This window comes from Chamaea fasciata, unplaced genomic scaffold (assembly GCF_029207755.1).
Source record: "Chamaea fasciata isolate MVZ Bird 193981 ecotype frontalis unplaced genomic scaffold, bChaFas1.0.hap1 SCAF_22, whole genome shotgun sequence".
Classification (NCBI taxonomy): Eukaryota; Metazoa; Chordata; class Aves; order Passeriformes; family Sylviidae; genus Chamaea; species Chamaea fasciata.
This window is the reverse complement of record NW_027094107.1, coordinates 7,177,420-7,198,604: the sequence shown is the minus strand read 5'-3', so window position 1 is coordinate 7,198,604 and position 21,185 is coordinate 7,177,420. Positions and strand designations below refer to the sequence as shown.

Genomic DNA, 21,185 nt, shown 5'->3' with positions numbered 1-21,185 from the left:
GCCACACCCCTGCCAGGGACACACCCCAGAGCCACACCCCTGCCAGGGGACACACCCCAGAGCCACACCCCTGCCGAGGGGGACACACCCCAGAGCCACACCCTGCCAGGGACACACCCCAGAGCCACACCCCTGCCAGGGACACACCCCAGAGCCACACCTCTGCCGAGGGGACACACCCCAGAGCCACACCCTGCCAGGGACACACCCCAGAGCCACACCTCTGCCGAGGGGACACACCCCAGAGCCACACCTCTGCCGAGGGGACACACCCCAGAGCCACACCCCTGCCAGGGGACACACCCCAGAGCCACACCCCTGCCGAGGGGGACACACCCCAGAGCCACACCCTGCCAGGGACACACCCCAGAGCCACACCCCTGCCGAGGGGGACACACCCCAGAGCCACACCCCTGCCAGGGACACACCCCAGAGCCACACCCCTGCCAGGGACACACCCCAGAGCCACACCTCTGCCGAGGGGACACACCCCAGAGCCACACCCTGCCAGGGACACACCCCAGAGCCACACCTCTGCCGAGGGGACACACCCCAGAGCCACACCTCTGCCGAGGGGACACACCCCAGAGCCACACCCCTGCCGAGGGGGACACACCCCAGAGCCACACCCCTGCCAGGGACACACCCCAGAGCCACACCCCTGCCGAGGGACACACCCTAGAGCCACACCCCTGCCGAGGACAGCCAGGGAGGGGACAAGGGAGCAGGATGGTGAAAGCCACAGGTACGCAGCAAACCTCTTCCCGCCCTGCGAGAAAACTTCAGCCAGCCTGAGTCTGAGAGAGAAGGATGAGAAGGCAATTAAATAACAAAGTGTTTTAAAGGAAAAGTAGAGTAGAAAGCTGCTCCTGCCCTGCAGTCCATGCTGGATGCAGTGATGCTGCCAGGAGGGTGCCCGGGGATTTCTGGAGCCACAGCACAGCAAACCAGGGTGGCAAAAGGAAAGGATCTGTTTGTAAGGACACGCTCCTGAGCGCTGACCCCTGCACGCAGTCCTGGGCTTTCATGGAAGCAGAGCAGCTCTTTGATTTCCCAGAAAGTAACAAGTTGTTCCACGCTGAGAGCAAACACAGCGTTTGTGCAGCGCAGCAGAGCCTGCAGCGGCTGGGAGGAGCCCTCTCACGGAAGGATGATAACCACGACCTTTGCTTTTATGAGCCACACTCCGAGCACACTCCCCAAACCACACATGGAAAACCCAAGTAAACAGAAGCCAGGATGTGCTAAAAGCAAAACAGGTTCCCTGGCAGTTTTATCAAATCCAACCTTTTCTTTCTCTTGCTCTAAATTGCTCCTAAAATAAATCCATGGTTCCTAGAAATTTGTGTACCCGTTTTAACAGGCAAGGGGGGCTCGTGAAAAGCTGAGTTTATTTTTGATGTAATTAGAGAGAAGCATTTCCTCTTCTTTCTTTGTGCTTTCAGCACAATATCATAAACACGCTAAACATCCAGTATGAGCACAGCTCTCCCGGGTCCTGCTCTGCAGTTACAGGCCAGCCCTCCGATCCCGCAGCTTGAGGATTTCACCAGGTGCCCATGTCAGCACTTGGAGACTTCACACACGGCAAGCGGATCTATTAATGCTGGATCAAAAGTTCCATTTCCAGCCCCTGCACACACTGGAGTGCATTTCCACACCCAAACAAATGTTTCCACAGAAGGAAAGAAGGGTTTCGGTTTCACCCCTGACTTTTAAGGAGAAGCACCAGAACTTTGTGTGTTTCCCTCACCGTGGTTGGCTCAGTGCCAGGATAGGAGCGCCTATTTGGGCTTTGGAAATGCTTCTCAAAGCCTGTGGTTTGCCAAATTATCCCTCCTTGATCACTGTATACCTAAGAAGGAGCACAGAGGTGCTCGAGGGCTTTTTGGGATGTCTTAGCCAGGTGTAAGGGCTTCCCTGTGCCTGAGCAAACCAGCACAGCTTCTGTTTTGTTTCCGTGTCGTTTGTTATCTTCTCATTTTTTAAAACCTTTGCTTTTCAAAACACTCCCCCATGAGTCGTCTGGCAAATATTATTAAACCGCTCTGGGAGGTTTGAGGTCAACCCTCAGGACCTGATACATCTTCTCAGGGCTCATTACAGGCTGGCCTCATGTGAGACTGTGTCACTGGAGCACTAGCAGCACTCCCTAGTCCTCTCAAAAATGACGTTCCTTGCACATTTCCTTGCTCCCTGTCCTGTGCTGGCTCCCATCACAGCCACATTTGCCTACACTGTATTTTCATGAGTGGCCTGAGCTGACACAAAGCAGCACTTAAAGGAAAGAGCTGGTTCCTCTCCACTCCTGTCCTCCCCTCCCGCACGCTGAGGAAAGCAGTGCCGGAGGGTTGCTTTAGGTCAAGACTGGTTTTTTACTGCAGGCAGGTTTTCATCAGGCTCTTAGCACAGCCCTGCCCTGCACAGCCTCCCCACACCTCTGCCAGGGCCAGGGGAGCCCGGGGGGCACAGGGCAGGAACGAGCAGCATGGGCAATGAAGAATGGGCTTGGCAGCCTTCCCACCCTGAGCTTTGACTTTGGTTTCAGCTGCCCTTGGCTGCCCTCTCTGCTGGAACAGGAACCCCGGTGACCTACCCCACATCCCCTCCTGTGTTCCCATCATTGTGCCAACACCAGACCGCCTGAAAAATAAACTTACAAATAAAATGATTTTCCCTTCCTTTACCTTTTGTCTCACCGAGACACAAGTGTTGCCCTCAGCTAAAGTGGTAACTAAAACACAGCATTAGGCTCAGAATTCCAACACATCATTTCAGCTGCAAGTCTGGAGGCTCAAAGCCCCCCAGGACATAAATCCAGCACCAGGTTCAGCTCCTGGCACTAAACGTGAGTGATTTAGCACAACTGGGGTGGAGCATCCCTCGGCCCCCTGTGTTCACAGCTTGCTAGGTTCTCCCATTTGAGCTGCTTTGCTTCATCTGAAAAGAAATACATTCATGAATCCTTGGTTTCATTTGCTCTGTGAGCAGGGAGTTGGCTCAGACCTTGGGTCTGGAGCAAGCCACATCTCTGGAAAGGGGAGAAAAGTGAAAGCAGAGCACGTGTTGTTCTTATCAGAGCTCAGGACCTTTCAGCATCAAGAAGGTCTTATCTGAGGTCTCAGAGGAAAAAAAAAAGTGCTAGCCTTGGCCAGCAACTTTGCTGAAGAGCACTGATAAAATCTCACAAATATTCTGACTCATCTGTTTTGATGGACACCACAATATTATCAGCAGAGGGACTTGGTAGGGAGAAGGGCTGAGACTGCACACCCTGCACCCCGAACAGCTGGGGACAACCACCACACTCCTGACAGGGAGCCCAGAGAACCTGTAACAGCAAACAAAGAGCAGCCCGGAGATAACCTCCTCAGAAAAGCATTAGGACGGACGTGGGTGAGCGGCCCGAGGTAAGCAAATTGATCAGGAAAACCAAAACAAGTTCCACCAAAGCTGTGGACAGCTCACACATCACAGCCAACACCACCAGGGACAGGAGAATGGGGGAAAAAAGCAGTTTTCGGTTTTGTCCCCCACATCAGGCACTTCACTGAGTAGCTCAAAACACCCTCCCTGCAGTGGCTGCACAGCAAAGATGATGTGGAGGGAGCTGATGTGTGCAAATAGCTGTGTAATTGTCTGTTCTGGCTCACGGGCTCCACGTGAGCACAGCAACACTCCTGCGTGGGAAAAGGGAGCTCAGCTATGCGAGTGGGGGGAGAGGAGCTGCCTGTGCCCAGCCCTGGGTGGAACAGTCACAGGGAAGAGACGAAAATGCAGCAGAATTAATGGAGAATAAAGCACTATTTTACTGTAAAGTTTTGGTTTTTTCCTATTGGCAAAAAGTTTTGAGCATTTTTGGGGGTTGTTCACAAGTAGATAATTTCTGCTTTGAGAAATGTGCCTATAAATTGATTTTTAGGGTCTGCCTAAACTCAGAAATATTTCTAGCTTATTTTACAGCCAGTTCTGCCTAAACGATTTCTAAATTGGTTAAAGTGATCATATGGATTTCAAATAGTATAAAACAAGCAGCCTATTTTTTTTTTTTCCTGCACTAAGTTCAAGGTAACTTTGAAAAGTCCACTAAAGCCGATGCAATAAAAGTGTTCAGGTCACCTGTAGAATTGTTGTGCTGGTTTAGGCTGAGGTAGAGTTCGTTATCTTCATAGTAGCTGGTATGGGGCTGTGGTTTGCATTTGAAAACAGTGAAAACAGCTGAAAACAGTGTCGATAATACAGAGATTTTTTGTTGTTCCTGAGCAGTTCTTACCCAGAGCCTTTCCTGCTCCTCACCCACCCCGCCAGCAAGAGGCTCCACAAGGAGCCGGGAGGGGACACAGCCAGGACAGCTGACCCCAGGTGACCCAGGGGATGTCCCAGACCGTGTGGCACCACGCTCAGCACCCAGAGCTGGGGAGGAAGAGGAAAGGGGCACGTTTGGAGTGATGGTGTTTGTCTTCCCAAGTCACTGCTCCAGGTGATGGAGCCCTGCTGAGCACCTGCCTGCCATGGGAAATGAGCCCCTTGGTTTGCTTTACCTGGTAAACTGCCTTTATCTCAACCCAGGAGTTCTCTCACTTTTACCCTTCCAATTCTCTCCCCCCAGCCCAATGTAGGGGACGTGAGCAAGCAGCTGCAATGGAATCATTGCGAATAAAACACTCGGGAAAATCTTTGGATAGCCAGAACCAAGATCCAAGCAGGGACCGAGTTAACTGGTAAGGAATCACCTTATTCCTTTCTCCCCACTAAGCTGCAGAAGGTAACAGCTACTGCCAAGAAAGGTGGGGCCAGCTGGAATTTAACTATTGCTGCAAGGAGGAGCTGGGAATAGGCCATCAAAAAAAGTCTCCCATTTTCACCCACTCTCATCTGAGCGTGTGATTTATCTCACCACGCTGTGATTTCAGAGTTTTTGGCCCCAGCCTACTCACGCTGACTCTTTTCCTACTCTAACTCACCATTCCCTCCCTTCAAACTCCATCAGTCAGGAGGAGCTGGGAGCAGCACGGAGTTGTATTTACTAGCTCAGCAGCCAGCTCCTGTGGCTGCTCCTCGTGGGCTGACTTGAGGCTATATTTAGAGCATGAAATCCCTCTTACCTCTATAAATTCTTTCAGTGACTCATCACGGGGAAATTAGCAGCCCCTACACAACCGTGAAAACAGAGAAAGGGATACTTTCGGGAGAACTGCCAACACCCTTTATCTCCAACGAGAGTTTTAATTGGCAGCAGCATTTGTGCTCGTTTTGATCCGCACTCTTCTACACTCAGCACGGATATTTAAGCATGAGAAGGCGTAGAAATGGTGCAGATGAGGCATGTGACCATGAGAGCCATATGGGAAAGTGCTGAGCCCTCCTCTCTAGTATCAGCCTGCATTTATTCCAGTGGCTCTGCTGCAACTCGAGGTTTCCACAAACGCAGCGAAGATGGTGTTTGCAGCCAGCCAGGAGCACACGGTCAGATGTGTTTGTAGGGTTCCAACACTTGGGGTTTGTGGGAGGGGGCAGGAGGAAGGGTTTTCTATCATTCCGTTTTTGTACGGTGGGAGCCTAACAGGCAGCTCTGAGGGAAACTCGTCATGTTTAATTATCTTCCTCGTGTTAAAAACAACTTCAACCGCCTCATTAGTTACCATCCATGGCTGATCAATTAAAGCAGGAGCCAGCACTCCAAAAGGGCAAAATTAACTTCAGTAATATTCATCTTTCTGTATAAAGTCATATTATGGAGATGGTCATTTTCTCGGAATGGGTATCTCCTTTTGTTGTCATTTTCCCTGGCTTGCTGTGAGGCTCTCTGAACCTCCTGTGGCGGGTAACACCATCCAGTTTAATGCAGGGAGTATTAGAAACTTAGCACAGGACATGCCCAGAATCACCTCTGTTGCCACCTAGCAGGGCTGAAAGAGAAGAAAAAGCTGCCTGACCACAAATAACTCGTATGCAAAGGGCATGGGCACCAAGGCCAAAATAGACATTGCAATTATTGCTTCCAGTGGCTCCTCATGCCTCACTGCTGAGCCAAGGCAGCTCCTGAACACCAGCATCCCACCAGAGACCATGGCAGCCAAGAGGAGACCAGGAGCTGCTCCAGCAGTGCCAAACTCCAAAACAGGAGCCCCCAGAGGGGCTGATATCAGGGAGATAAGGCAGGAGCTGGCAGTCCCAAACACCACCACGCAGTCCTGGCCAGCTCCTGAGGCAAACTGGGCTGGATGTGATCAGTACATGGCACAAACCCCTCTCTCTGTGGCAGGGCACTCCAGGGCTGTGCCCGGAGCTCTGTGCAGTCTGCAGCTGCCTCAGGCTTCCCTAGCTCAGCCGGCCTCAAGGGCAGCCCCGAGATGGTTGATTCTTCTTAAAATCCTAGCTTTCCCCTTCATGTGCTCAAACCTACCTGCAAGGGACTCACCAGATCCCATACAGCCACAATAAAACTTCAGTGAGAGAAGCTTTGGTATTATTGAGTGTATAAATGCTCCTGAGATATCAGAGCTCACAGCACACTTCTCTCTTCCATCACCTCCAGCTATTTTGCACTGCACTAACAGCTGTAACAACCCATAATAGGGGAGCCACTCCTGTGGGCTATGAGCCATGCCAGAAGCCTGGCTGAGACCGTGGAAAGCAGTACCTCAGGAGACAATTCAGCCCCCCAAATTACCTCACCAGCATCACTGACAACAATAAATGGATGGAGACAATTAGAGAATGGGGAAAAGCTCCGTGGAGCTGATGATTTGAGAACCCTACAGTGAGAAAGTCTCTCAAAACCAGCTGAGTTTGTGTTTGGGTTTCGCTTCCCAGCGTGCAGAAATTAGGAATGAAATACTGCTGTAAATCTGGCTGTTAGAGGAGCTCCCCCAGCCCTTTACTCACATCAATCATCTGATTGCCTCCAGTGAGAGCGTTTCCATGAGTGAGGGCTTTTGGCAGGAGTGAAGTTGGAAAGATGAAGCACTTGCACGCAATGACAGATTCATGGAATCATATGAATATTTATACACGCTGGCATGGGAGCACTGAGCTTCCCCATACAATTATTTATGCCGTGTGTTCAGACATGCCATTCACCCGGGCTGCTCTCGGCCCAGCAGGTTTGTGGCTCGCAGGGGCAGCCAACACACACTCCGCCACGCTTTGCTCTGGTCTGCACCAGCTCTGATGCCATCCCCAGCTCCTGCTGAGCAATGCCAAGGCAGGGAAGGCAGATTTCAGCCCAGCATTGTCACAGGGATCTCTACAAGCTTTGCTGGCTGGGCTCTCCTCCCCACAGCTCTGCTCTCTCTTGGCTTTTGCAGGAAGCCAGAGGGGTTCTCCTCCGCACCTCTAAATGACTCATTGAGGCTGAGGCCCAGAGACAGAGCTTGACAGCTCTGGACTGTCTCTACAGGTTTGTCCATGTGGCAAACACACCATTTGTTTTGGTGCCAAAGCAGTATTTTCAAGAGCGTGGCATCAGCTGCAAAGGGGTGAGCAGGCATTGCAGATACGGGGTGCCAGCTTGCTGCAGGAAAAGAAAATGTTTTGCTACTGTTACTGCTCATAATGAACACTGGCAGTCAGAATGAAGCCACCGAGGGTATCATGAAACATCAGGATACAATTATTGCAGGGAAAAGCTACCAGACATCTCACGGGGTAAGGGATATCAGCAGGCACGTGCTGCCCAAGAAAACCAACCTGGGAGAGTCCTTCACCATGGTGAGGTAAGAAACCTTACACACTGACTGAATTGACTAAGATATTTTCCTGCCTGCAGTATTTTCCTTTGTAGAACAGAAATCAGCAGAGCAATACTCCTGAGCCCGTGGCGTGGGTGGCAGCCTGGAGACTCACATCCTGCCAGAGCTGAACTGTGAACTCCTAAGCCCAGAGTGCTAGGAAAACGTGTTCCCAGGGAAGATTGCTTTCTAGCAGCATTTTCCTCCTTTTTATTTAATAGACAAATGCAAATAGCACTGCACTGCCAGGCTGCCAGCAGCAATGGTGTGAGGGAGCCACAGCCTGCCCCTCTCGTGTAACACCTTCCCAATTACTCCTGACATCCTAAACAATCAAAACTAATTACAGCCACGCTGTCACTTCTCCAGCAAGGAGCAAAATGATGATGAAAATGATGATGGGGTAATAGAAACATTCATCCTATGCACATCAGCAATCCCAGCTCACTCTTGTGTCTTGAAGGCTTTAGGGTGGATGTGCTCTGAATCCAGAGAGGTTCAGAGCAGACTGGGGAATAGCTGTGTGAAGTATTCTGGCCATAACCCCTCAAAGTTAATTAGAACATCAAGTGCCTCCAAACCAGTGGCCTGTAAATAAACATCTTTCATAGGTACTCTAATTCATGAGAACATAGAAGACAGATTGCACCAGCAGAAAGGAGATGTCTGCCATTCTTCCAGGTGAAAAAAAGCCCAAGCTCATCCCCCTCCAGTGCCAAATGCTGAAGAGTGGTTTGGGAGCACAAGATTCAGCAGCAGCAGCTCTGTTGTGGGACTCACCACCAGAAACTCCTTGTGTGGAGCCCACACTCAGCATCATCCAAGGAGTCAACTGTAATGAGCAGAGCAGGTTTTCCTGCAGAGCATGATCTGAACGTGGCCACCATGGGCAGGCTGTGTCCAGGGGGTGAGCGATGTCCCAAAACCACAGTTTACCCCTCAATCTCACAGGACCTCATGGCCATAACAGACAGGAGAACACCCTGAGCCCCACAAATCTCATTCACACACAAAGCTGTCTCTAAACCATGCAGGTCTGAAACCCAAACACAAGATTCCACGAGCATTTGAGTGCCAGACCCCTCTGTGGGAAGTTCATTGAAGTGACACAGTTCAGACACACAGGGATTACCCTTTCTCCCCAATGCTACACATACCAGGCTCAGATGCTGAAGCAGGAGCAATTAGCAGCGTGCTCAGCAGTATCCTCTGCTGACAGACAAAAAAACAATGCCCCAGCGCAAATGTAATTGTGGGCACTGCACCTTTTGGTGAAACACAGGAGGAAAGTCGGTCTGTGTGCCCAGACAGGTCTGGCTCTCAAAAGAGAACATTTAACCAAGGAAGGTAAATAGACAAAGACTGAAAGCAGGCTAATGTCTATCAAGAGAAGTTGTGCAGCATGCTAGAGTTTGGAATAGAGTGTCTCCCAAATCCATTGCCTTCTGATCCATACCAAAACTCAATTTATTGCCTTCCCCTCCCACTGGGGAGAAGATTTATGCAAGACTCGAGCAGTCAAATCCAAAGATATTAAACATACAGAATGCTGCTTTACCTATCACAATGCAAATTATATCAGCCATAAGCCATAAAAGAGCTCATTTCAAACAACAGTAATTTAACAGAGTTATTCCAAGGAGAACTAGTGGCTGTATTTGTTTTCTTTCTGATATTGCAATAGCAAGCCATGCATGAAGTTTATTAAGCCATGCTAATGTCTTTCTGTTCCAGCACATTTTAGCCATATGGAGAATCTGGCTGGTGCTCGAAATACAAAATTGTTATTTGGGGAGAGATATCCTGAAAAGCTTCAACTGCTCCAATTGTTAATTTCTTCGACGATGTGAATAACACATAATCAAAATGTCAGAATGGATGCGGTACAGCATGTTGGAATCCATCAAAGGAAGGCAATTTGCAGACCCCAAGGAGAGACAGGCAGGAAAACATCTGAGTTCACATGAAGCATTTGCCACAACCCGAAGGGCTGGTGCTCCCCAGGGAGAGCAGGTGACTGCACTGGATCCAGAGAGCATCCAGACACAGGAGCTGTGTCATGGAGAAATCCCTCCCAGGGCAGCCAGGTCTCCAAATTGAAGGCTGGAGACACGAAATCTGTGGGGAGGAATCGGGGTCAGGTTCAAATCCCAAAGTCTAGCTTTCCCTGGGACTTTGGGAGCAGCCCGGCTTATCCAGGCGCACAAGACCTGCCCGGGGGGGTGGGCACTGAGTGGGAGAGATTCGAAGGGTGATGCTGGAGTTACTGATGCCATTTCCATAAATCAAGAAGTTCAAAGAGTTTACATGCAGAAACAAAAGCCTGGAAGAAGCCTTCTCAGCATAGAGAAGCCCCTAAAAGTTATATATAAAAGTGATTTTTCAGGTGAAAAAAATCTCTTTCAGGTGGTAAATTCTGAATCACATACAACTCTCAAGGGAAATCTCAGCAAAGGTTAAGACTTTAAAGTTCATCACTATCAATTATCTTCGTTAAACTTTCCAAACCCTTTCAACCATGTAACAAATCAGTATTAATACACAAGATTTGGGTTTCATAATCGTTTGCATGCCTTGCCTAATTATTTTTATATTAGATATATATTTTCATTTTATTGAAAGATGACACAATGTCAGTAAATTAATTCCAAGAAACATTTTACGTGCCATCTTTTTTTTTTTTTTTTGCTGTCCTCAGGACATACTTTTTTTTCTTTTTTTTTTTTTTTGTTCTGCTATAACTCATGCCACCATTTGAAACAGTGACTTTCAGTAAGGTTAGCCATAAAACAAATCTAAAGGGGTTACAAGAGAGCTGGAGAAGGACTTTGGACAAGAGCAAGGAGCGACAGTACAGGGGGAAATGACTTCAAACTGACAGAGGGCAGACTCAGATTAAATATCTGGAAGAAAATCTTCCCTGTGAGGGTGTTGAGGCACTGGCACAGGTTGTCCAGAGAAGTTGTGGGTGCCCCATTCCTGACAGTGCTCCAGGTCCAGCCGGAGGAGGCTTTGAGCAATGTGGTCTAGGGCAAAGGTGTCCCTGCCCAGGGCAGCAGAGAGGTTGGAACAAGATGATCTTTAAGGTCCTTTCCAGCCCAAGCCCTTCTGTGGCTCTATGACTTCATGCAAGCTGAGCTGTGGTAACTGTGTGTGCTCCTCTTATTAAAAAAAAAAAAAAAAAAAAAAGTAAAAGAAAAGAAAAGAAAAGAAAAGAAAAAAGCTCTTCAGTCACTGTCTTGGGGAGAATTCCTCACAGAGTCATGCCAGGATGATACAGAAAAGCGGTAGAAAAGCTACAAACTAATGCCAGATCGCCTCCCTCCCACTCTGATACTTTTAGCTGTAAGGCCATCTGGTAAGAGAGATAAAAAAGCAAATTTTAACTTGCACTCACAACACAAGCATAGTTGAAAACTAGATTAACTATAGTCCATTTGAGTTCACTGGAAATGTGCCAACCAGTAAATTAGATTGATCACCACTAATCTCCATCCCCATCACTGCTGGGCCCTGGTTGAGCCCAGGGATAGAACCAGTAGAGCCAAATGGGAGGAAATTGAATCAAGGGTTTGATTTTGTCCTCAATAATTTTTAAGGAACAGACTGGCAGACCAGGCCACTCTCAGCTTCCAACCACCTTGTGGTGGAGAAGCCGCAGAGAATTAATTTGCAGAAAGTTTGTCCAGAATTTTGAACCGTGACTAAAAGATGATTTTAGCCTCATTAACCCAGTCAAGCAATTCCTTCCAAGTCTGACCCTTAACTGCAAACGTGCAGTGGAAGGGTACTACAAGGCATTCACATCATAAATTCTGCTCCTTTTATTGTTTCAGAAGAGTTTAGTCCAAACAAACCCTCTCTGAGGCACAGGTCATGTGAACGCTCAGAGAGAGATCCTGCAAATTCCAGGTAGTGAAGGAAGGTTCTGGATGTTTGTGATATTCAAATGCAGAGCTGGCTGAAATGCCAATTATGTCCCCTGCAAGAGAAATGTCTGTCCGTGCTGTGAATTTCTACAAGAAAAACCAAGCCACTTCCTGATGTTGAAATCCCTCATGGAAGAGCCAAGGGAAAAAAAAAACCCCAAAACAATAGAACAACAAAATACGTGACTGTTGATTTACATTGACCTCATGTTTGAATCACTGGGGCATGATCCTTCTCTGCTGAGCCCAACTTGAGCTTGAGGCAGCCTTTAACCACCCCTCCTAAGCCATGCATCCCTGACCTCCCTGTGCAGCACGTCAGCAAACACAGTGTCCTGATTTACTGAGTGACCCAGGGGTCAATGTAGTCTTCATTTAGACACAGCTTTCCAGCATTAATAGTGATCTCAAAAATATTATGTTGATTATTTCTACCTCTCGCTGACCCTGAGCCGTATCCTGACTTTTCATCTGCCTTCCCCCTTGCTACTGCTCTGTTTCCTTCCTAAGTTTTCAGCTAAATCCAAGCCATTGACGTAATTCAGGCATTTTGAGGGCAAAACAACACCCACCCTTGAGCCTGATCCAGAAGCCTTTAAAAACCATACTGAGGTCAAGTCATCAGGATTTCTCAGCTGGCCAGAGAACCTCATGGAAGGAGCTCCCAGGTGCTGAACAGCTCCAAGGTTCAGAGCAGGACGAATGTTTGTTTCAGCACTGTTTCTTAGACTGCAGCAGCTTCTGCTGTAGTTCACTGAGGGCCTCAGCAGCTGCCAACACTGATTGCTAAAGGGGATTTCTCAGTTCAGCAGGCAAAAGTTAGATTTCACCTGTGCAGCACTTCTACGCATGAGCAAAAACATGATATCAAATGCCTCTCACTTCAAAAAACAAAGTATGGACCAGTATTAAAGGTTTAAGCTCTCTGTTTCCAGACAAATCTGTCCTTTACTTCATCTTGAGCAAAAGTAACACTAACTTAAGGACTTCCCATCTGACAATGCTGAGAGATTATCAGCAATAAATCCATAATCTAAACTGATGCCAGAGTTTAGATTCAAGTATTGCTGGTTTCTACTTGTGTCTTCTAGTTCTGAATTTTCAGTAAGCTGCCTTCAGAAAGGTACAGGTGTCATTATTAACAATATTGTACTTTGCACATAACTTGAGCTGTTAAGGCAAGAGAGCCGGAGGTTTCTGCCAAGTGAACCACCAGAGAGCAAGAAAAGCAGAGTCAAGAGAGAATCAGAAAATCTGTAATTGAACAGCAGTGAGAAAATAACAGCATCCAACCCACAGTGTAACTACACACCCCCCACCTCTAAGAAGACATCACTACACAAGATTTTTAGTATCTTGGCTATTAGCAGGGCTACACGTGCAAAGCTGGTTATGAAACACCCATTTTAAAAAAGCAACATTTCAGTAGTCTCATATCTCCAGAATTACTTGCAAGTTTTCAAAACCCGCAACATTTCCTTTCAATAATCTTTGACAATCTTTGCTCCGCTACCTCTAGTAATCGAATGCAACAGCAGCAGAAATATTAACCTTGAAAAATTGCAGGAAGTGCAGAGCTGGGTGTATATTCTGGCAGTTTAACTGTGCTTTACCCAGTGCAGTTAAATAAGCTGTGTGATTTCCCTCTGCTTTGTGTGAGTGGCAGGCTGGGCAGATGTTGGAACAGATCTTTTCTGCATCTGGTAAATGGATCCCCTGGTTCACCCAGCCGCAAACCAAGATCTCCACCAAGGTGCTGGTACCACTTTGGCAAAAATTGGAGGCCTGAGCTACTCAAAAAAGATCTTGAGATCAGAAATGACGTTTCAGATTTTCATATTATAGGAAACTGAGCCAAAGAACAATGCTCTTATCTGCAGTTCCATGGGAAAAGGACAGTTTCTCCTGGGTATGCCTTAGGAACATCTCCCAGTTGCTTTTGCTGAGGCTTAAACTAGCCAGCTCACACACACTGAGCATGCTGTGAGCTGGCCAAGTTACAGCACATGGGCAGCTTGCCAGGCTCATTCAGAATAAAGCACTCAGTAAGTGCAGATTCAGACATATCTATCTGCATCCCAGGGTGACTTGTGAACTGGATCGCACCACCTCAATGGGCTAAGAGACTGGGACAAAAAAGTCTTGGGATAAAAGAGGCACGAGGTCCAGCACTTGGGGAGTTAAAGGCACCTGGGACACAGCAGCCTATGCTCTTTGCACTCTCCCTGCCAGGTGATTTACCCAGTTTTTCTCCAGAAAATACCACAGGGGAGAGCTGTGGGCTCACAGCAATCTGCAGCAGCCAAGCCACTGCTGTGATGACATCCAGGCTTCCCATTACATGCTTGGGATGAAAAAGCATCCAGCACCACATAAACCATGGTTGGGCTGGAGGCAGTGAGGAGGGACTTGGGAGAGCAGGCAGAGCCCAGCCAGCCCTGCCTCTGCCACAGCAGCATCTCCCTCCATCAATCCTACAACTCTCCCTTCCAATAGCTCCACTCACCCCTCCCTTGCTCAGGTCAGAGAGTGCAGCCCTGACTCATGTGTGGGCACCCAGCCCCTACCCAGATGGTTCTGAAAGGATAAAATTGTTCTCACCTGAATTTTCACTCACTTCAAACAAGTTTCTCGCCTGTTGGTTTTAATGTGATATTAATTGTTCGAGTAATACAGGCTCACATCACACTGAGAGCTGCTGCCAAACAATGAGAAGCTTTTACTTCCCATTGCTGAAACTGGGAAAACTCAGGTTACTGATCCCCACTTTGTCTTCTGAAACATCTGATTTGCCACACGCCTCACTGCAGCTCATTTCATGTTCCAGACCTAAACTCTAGAAACTGCAACTGGCACCAGCCCAGCCCTGCATCTGGCCTTCCTTCCTCATCTGAAAAACACAGATACTCCATTCACCCCACAGCAGCCCAGACATCAAAAAAAATGGGAGCCATTATTTGCCTTCAGCTGATTGCCTCCTTATTACCCTCTGAGTGTCATCCCTGGAAATGGATTACACCAGTCTGCTTCCCTGGAGAGTCGTGGAGCCTCTCTCAAGTGTTTTGTTGGCCAAAGCCCATCTGCCAGCAGATAGCACCAAGCCAGCTCTCAGCAAGAGCAGCTCTGGAAAGCTTGTTTACAGGAGTTTTAGCCTGAAAGTTTGACAAGAAGTACAAGTTCCAGTTAAAAAGACACTCGGATATTTGTCTGAAATTGATTCTCAAGCTACATACAGCCAACCCGTTTCAACCAGCACAATAAGCTACGAGGGTTCAGGAGGAAAGAAAGGGTGGTGGGTTTTTTAAACCATAAAAAATTCCAAACATGAACAATGGATATTTCTCGGGTAATACTCCACCATTCCAATGAAAAAACAGAATTCGATTGAAATAAAAGGCAATGGCTTTCCTAGCAGCCTTTACCTCCCCAAACAAACAAGGATTGGAGTAGAATAAGGAAAAAGCCCCACTGACCTAAGGACAGTTCCAGCACTCAGCAACTTGCTGAGCTGCACTCGCAGACTGATGGGTCTCAGGGGTGGTTAAAAGAGTAAGGCCACCAGAAAGAACACAGACTTTTGGACAGCAGTAGAAGAATCTTCACAAGACATTGGAAAAGAAAAAAAAAAAGCATATAAATAGTAGTTATCATTAGCAGATGTATGCAGACTGAAAGGGAGTGCAAGGTACTGGTCATCATACCACAAATGCTATTTTAGACAATTTTAAGACACAACGAGAATGCATCTTCTTGCAGCAGCCCTCTTGTTAGAGGGTAGAAATGAGCTAAGACACAGACTCTTTATCACAGCATGAAAAGGATCCTGGTTTACTCCTGTTTGCAACTCAGCCATCCTGACTCCAGCCATTCACTGACTCTGCCTGCAGCGAGCTCCTGCTGGAGGTTTCCCTTGCAGCCTCTGACTGCTGGTTATTTCCTGCCGAACTCTGACTGCAGGCTTTTACCTGGCTAGACCACGGCTGCAAGTTCCAACAACAGGCTCTAAGTGCACACCCAGACTGACCTCACAGCAGTGACTCTTTCTCCTCAGGATTCTTCTTCTTCATGATCCTCTCAGTCCCTCTTCCTCAAGGTTCCTCCTCCTTCATGAGCCTCCCTCAGGAAAAGGATACCAGCTAACCCACCCCTATTTATCACACGTACCTTTGTTGGCTGTAGCTGTGGCTCATCAGGGGTCAGGCTGTATTGGGTAACTAACAGAGCTGTTACCTATCAGGGGCCAGGTCACCTGTATTCCCTTCTCCTACCATATCTATCTCCATTTTCCTAAAAGTTTGTGCATTCTGCGGTTGCACTGAACCCTAGTGGATGCCTATCCACAAAAGAAATACTTTTGTTGTTAGCATCTATGCCTCTCACCATCAAGAAAATGCACCTCACCAAGCAAGTGTGGGTATTTACCTCTTAATGGGTAATATTCAGCAGCAGAACACCATTAGAACACCACCAGGTTGCACTGGAAATGATGCAGAGCTCTGTGTTGGAAGAAAACCAGATCTAAACCAAAGAACTCTTTAAGTTTTCATGGTAATTAGGTGCCTGTAACATCTTCTGCCTCCCAGGGAGGGAGGGAAAGAAGCAATTATCAGCCATCCAAACTCCCTGCTACACAAAAGAGGGCTCCCACGCTGCTGTCATCTGTGACAACAGCCAGCTCTCTGTGGGCAGCACCTGCCCTATCCCCCTGCCAAGAGCAGCTGAACGAGGCTGCTTCCACCACTCTGCCTTGTGGGCCACCCTCCTGAAAACCAAAAAATGCCAGGCTTAAACCCAGGAGCTCATCCCCAGCAAACTCTGGAGCACTTTGGAGAGACGGGGCTGATGGCTCCACGCTCACATCTGCAATCTGCAGGGGTCACATCTGGCCAAAGCCCACCTGCCAGCAGAGAGCCCCAAGCCAGCTGTCAGCGAGTGCAGCGCAGCAGCTTTGGGAGCAAGCTGGGAGCTGGGATTGCTGTCCTGCCCCACGGGCAACATCTCTGCTCTCTCAGCCCATGGATGGCTGATCCTGCCTCGAGAAACAGCAAAAGCAGAGCATGGAGCTTCATTCTGTGCTCGCAGATTTCAGTAATCATGTTTCAGTCAGCTTCAACGAGGGCAGAAGAGATTTTTCTTAGTCAGTTTTTTCTTCCGCTTAAAAATAGGTGACATCCATTTGACTTGTCAGTTTTAATTAGTATTTGCATTATGTTCTGCTCTAAAGAAGTTGTTCTGTTTTGACAAACAAGGGAGAAAAAAATCTGATACATAACTCAAGCCTAGAATTTAGGATGTCAACATGAAAGGCAAAACTAATTAAGATGCTTCACAGGAGATCCCAGCGCTTCCCACAAACACCAGTAACATGATGTTTTAGACAGGCATTCTTTGTATTTGTATATTAAAAACACATCCAAATAGTCAGGGATTCACAAAATTAAAACTGACATCAATTAGTGCTAGCAATGGAACACGGACCAAGACTTGTAGCTAAGTTCAAGCCTAATGATACTGGATATCGCTGCAAGAACACATCAAGAATCAATCCCTCTTTCAAATAACAGAGTGTAGTGACTCAAGACAAAGATGTGAAGAGAGTGTTGTTACCAGCAGCAGCTAATGAGTAGAAAATTGACAGAAAAAGTGCAGATTCTCCAGAGTGCACTGCTGTATTCAGTACTGCATACAAATATAACCCCAGGGAAACCAGCAGAAATAAGCATAATTTTTTAAAAAAGTTATTTGACTTATTAGACATTTCAATCGACTCTGAAGCAAACTGACAGAACAAATATTTTCCTTTTTTTTTGGAGCAGCTAAGCTAACCAAACTCACAGGTGAAGTGTGCAGCCAGGGCAAACTCAAATGGACATTCCAATGATTCTGTTTAATGCTTGGTACCACTTCTGACACTGCAGAGTCAAATGAAGAAGTGGCCGCATTTCCCTTTACTAAAAGAAATACCAGCACAGTAATTACTCTTTACTCACATAATAATATGCTGATATCTCACCTAGAGCCAAAGGCAGTGCAGTGGGAGCCAGGCAGGTGCTCAAAGATCCCCATGCCCAGCCTAGTCCAGTGCTGACTTAATTCAGGCTTGTATTTCTCAGGACTCCTGCCTAACTCCATCTATCATTTCAGGGCTGTATTTGAGCACTGAAGTCACCCATGCCCCAGTGACAGGGCAGGAAACAGGTAAGCAAGGTAAGCAAGGCACTGGCAGAGAGTCAAGATCTCACTGCACAAGATGCTCACCTGAAGCTGGCCCAGGGATGAGCACTGAGGTGGAATTTCACACAGCCAACAACAGTCCTAAAATCAGTTCGATTATTTAGAAAAGGATGGTTACAAAAGCTCTGGATATTTTTCGGAATAATGAAACCCAGCAGATAACATAATTGAATATCTAATTTCACAGCAGCTGTGAAATTGTCTGCAAAACATTTACCCCTCACACGTCTCATCCCATCTACATTACATCAAGTGACTTGGGAGCAGCAGAAACTCAGTCTAGCTGACAAACCAAAGCAGTGGATGCAATTTCACAGCTAATTGAGACAAATTCTGCTTGGGCCAGCCCTGTTTATTACCTTTATCAATTATCTGGACGAGGGGATCAAGAGCACACTTGGTCAGGTTGCACATGACGCCAAGGTGGCCCAGAGGGGAATTGTTGGAACCCTGGGCACTGAGAATTTTAGACTTTCTGTTCTGACAGGCACTAACCCCCAAGAAAACGTTCCATTTTACCTGAAGCCATGGAAAAGGCTTCCAAAATTGAGTGATAGCACTGAGATTACAGGTGTGTAGTTTGAATAGAAGTGTGCGATATCACAGGGTGGAAAACTTAGAGTTTAAGGTTTTAGAATATAGTAATATATATACAAAGCAAGATGGAGGTTGTTAATTTTGCCTACACGTGAACTGCTGGAGCAATCTCCAATTTTTTAAAAAGATCTATTTATACTTCCATCATTAAGTCACTTCTCACTTTCATTTTTTATTGCCACTTAAACCTCCAACAGTCCTAATTTCTAACTGATAAAACCAGATCATCCTGGATTGGGCCCAGCTCTCCTCCTACACTAACGTTACATTAGCATAACTACAGCTCTCAGTGAAATTAGTCTTGTTCACTTTGCTGGAAAACAAAGAAAAAGAATCAGTCCTACTGTTTCCTCCCTAATACGCTTACAGGAGGAGTTTAGTCCACACATACATATACAAGGAGGGAAAATCACTCAGTATGGCCAAAGAGCATTGCAGCAAATCTGTTGTTTCATTGCCACTTATCATTTTCACCAAGAAAACTGGCTCATTGCCGTTATCACAACACCTGCAGACGCTGGGATTAGGCAGCAGACATTAGGATGAACACCAAATAAACCAAAATAAAATCAGTCCTATTTCTGCGTTGAAACAACTCCGCAAATACCACGAGGGAAATTATAAATGAGCTTGACTGGACTCTAATGTGTTACAGAGAATTGCACATCTAAACAAATCAAACATGGCCTGCAGATCTGATCTTTTCCCCACTGCTTCTGGCTGTTCGCACAATGGTTGCTCTGTTAAAGAAAAAAATTAAATGAAAATCAGGGGACTGCAGCAGTGTGATGGATTTTACACAGGACCCAGGCCCTGGGTTTTCCCCCAGGCAATACAAAACCACGGGCTCTGCAAAGCTTTGGCACAGCTGACTTATTCAGTCCTCTACACTTCTAAAACCAATATTCACCTTTGATTTTCATTTCAAAGGTCCTGCTTCAGCTGGGTTAATGAGAAACAAAGAAATCACAAAGCAAATTAAGGCTTAATCATTGTGCAATTCCCTTGGATAACTTAATTATCTCATCCTGGGTGTTTTGCAGCGTAATTAACTGCATCTCAGAACCAAAGGTAAAACCTGCTTCAGTTCAAGGTCACAAAACAAGCAGAAGGAGGCAAGAGCAGAGCAAGATGTCCTGACTTGTCACCTCCACTCAGTCCCCTGCTTCAACCACTAGGTCGCATCCACTCTTCAAGATGACACAAAACCCAGGAAACCAAAGTCAAGGCTGGCTGCTGACTAAAAATATGAGACCAGAGGCTGGGAAAAGGAGCCTTTCCACATTGGTCATATAAAGGAACTGCAGCTTAAGTCCGAGTTTGATGTGCAGTATGTCTGACAAATAGACTTGTTCACAAAGTTATCTGGCTCTTTTTACACATCCTTGTAAAAACCTACAGCAACTGTGGACTAAAAGATTCAAGCACCACTTCCAACTCAGCTGTAATTTACTCTTCCTTGCCGAGCTCTTTATCATCCTAATGGCCCTGCCAAGGCTAGAATAAATTCCACCAGACATATCATTAAGGTATTTATATAATCACTACAAGACAGTGACATAATTCACTAAACCCAAAATACCCCAAAACGCTGTTTCTGTCCCTTTACAGTTACTGAAGTGCCTTAATGAAATTCTCTTTGGCTGCAAAGTGAAGATATGGACGGATTTACATATAGCATAGAAACAGTCCATTTAATTAGCAGCTGAGATGTTTAACGGCCAGTATTAATTTCTGCTAAACACTGAGACATAGCTCTCGGCTGAAAGCTCTGAGTTCAGGCAGCTGTTCAGGATTCATTTCACTTCAGAGGCTCAAAGGTAAATTTCAGATGCAACTGCCCAGCTAAGGAGTCTGAGTTACGAGCTAATCAAGAGACCAACATTCAGAATTGAGAAGACCTGCAGGAATTGCACCAAAGTGGCCATCCCACATCCATCTCAGGCTGCAATAAGTCCTCTCCGCTGCAGCCCCAGGGGACAGTGAAGTTAGAGAGGCGTAGTTTGTTCCTTCCCCAAAAGCCCTGGTAGCATACTCCACAAAGCATGAAGATGGAGACACAGTGCAGCTGCCATCCCAGATACTATCTGTGCTGTTCCAGCCCAGCTCCGTGCCCCTTCAAAGAGGTCATTTATATGGAACAGCAGTTCCTCAAACAACAATGCCCACAAACACACTCTGAGGCAAGCAAACAGCTCCAAGCGTTTGTAGGATGCTGCCTCTTGGGGTGGGAGCAGTCGAGACTATTCACTGTTTTCCAAAATTTCAGCATCAGAAAGCTGAGCGAGGGAAAGGTCTGGCGTCTGAAATGACACGTTCTGTCAGGACCCAGGGTTAAAAACAAAGCCTTTATTTCCTGCTTGGAACAAAGCCTGGCCAAATCTCTGCAGCCCTCAGAAGGGATCAGGAGGGGAGCAGCATCCCCACTTTGGAGCTCTCACAAAGGCACCGAGCGGCGCCGATCCCCGCTGCAGAGCAGGACTCACACAGACCGGCCAGCAGGACTGCCCTTGCTTTTCATCTACAAACTCCACTTCTTAATCATGCTGAGCACAGAAACCCCTCAGTGTCTGTATTACCAACCTCCTAAGTCTTTTTGAGTGCAGTCCTGAGGACACGGCAAAAATAAACCGATGCCTCCATCGCCTGTTGAGACAGCAAAGGAAAAGCTTGTGTACGGCAACTAAAGCAA

The 21,185-nt window shown here is 47.1% G+C and overlaps 1 long non-coding RNA gene across 1 annotated transcript in view; it reads right to left on the bottom strand.

Annotated features, from left to right (window-relative positions):
* The window catches only part of LOC136300152 (uncharacterized), a 58,993-nt gene extending 43,221 nt beyond the window's left edge, over positions 1-15,772 (bottom strand). Inside the window, exon 1 of the long non-coding RNA XR_010723635.1 lies at positions 15,687-15,772. This is a non-coding gene — a long non-coding RNA (uncharacterized lncRNA). The remainder of the gene's footprint in view (positions 1-15,686) is intronic.
* Positions 15,773-21,185: the final 5,413 nt, after the last annotated feature.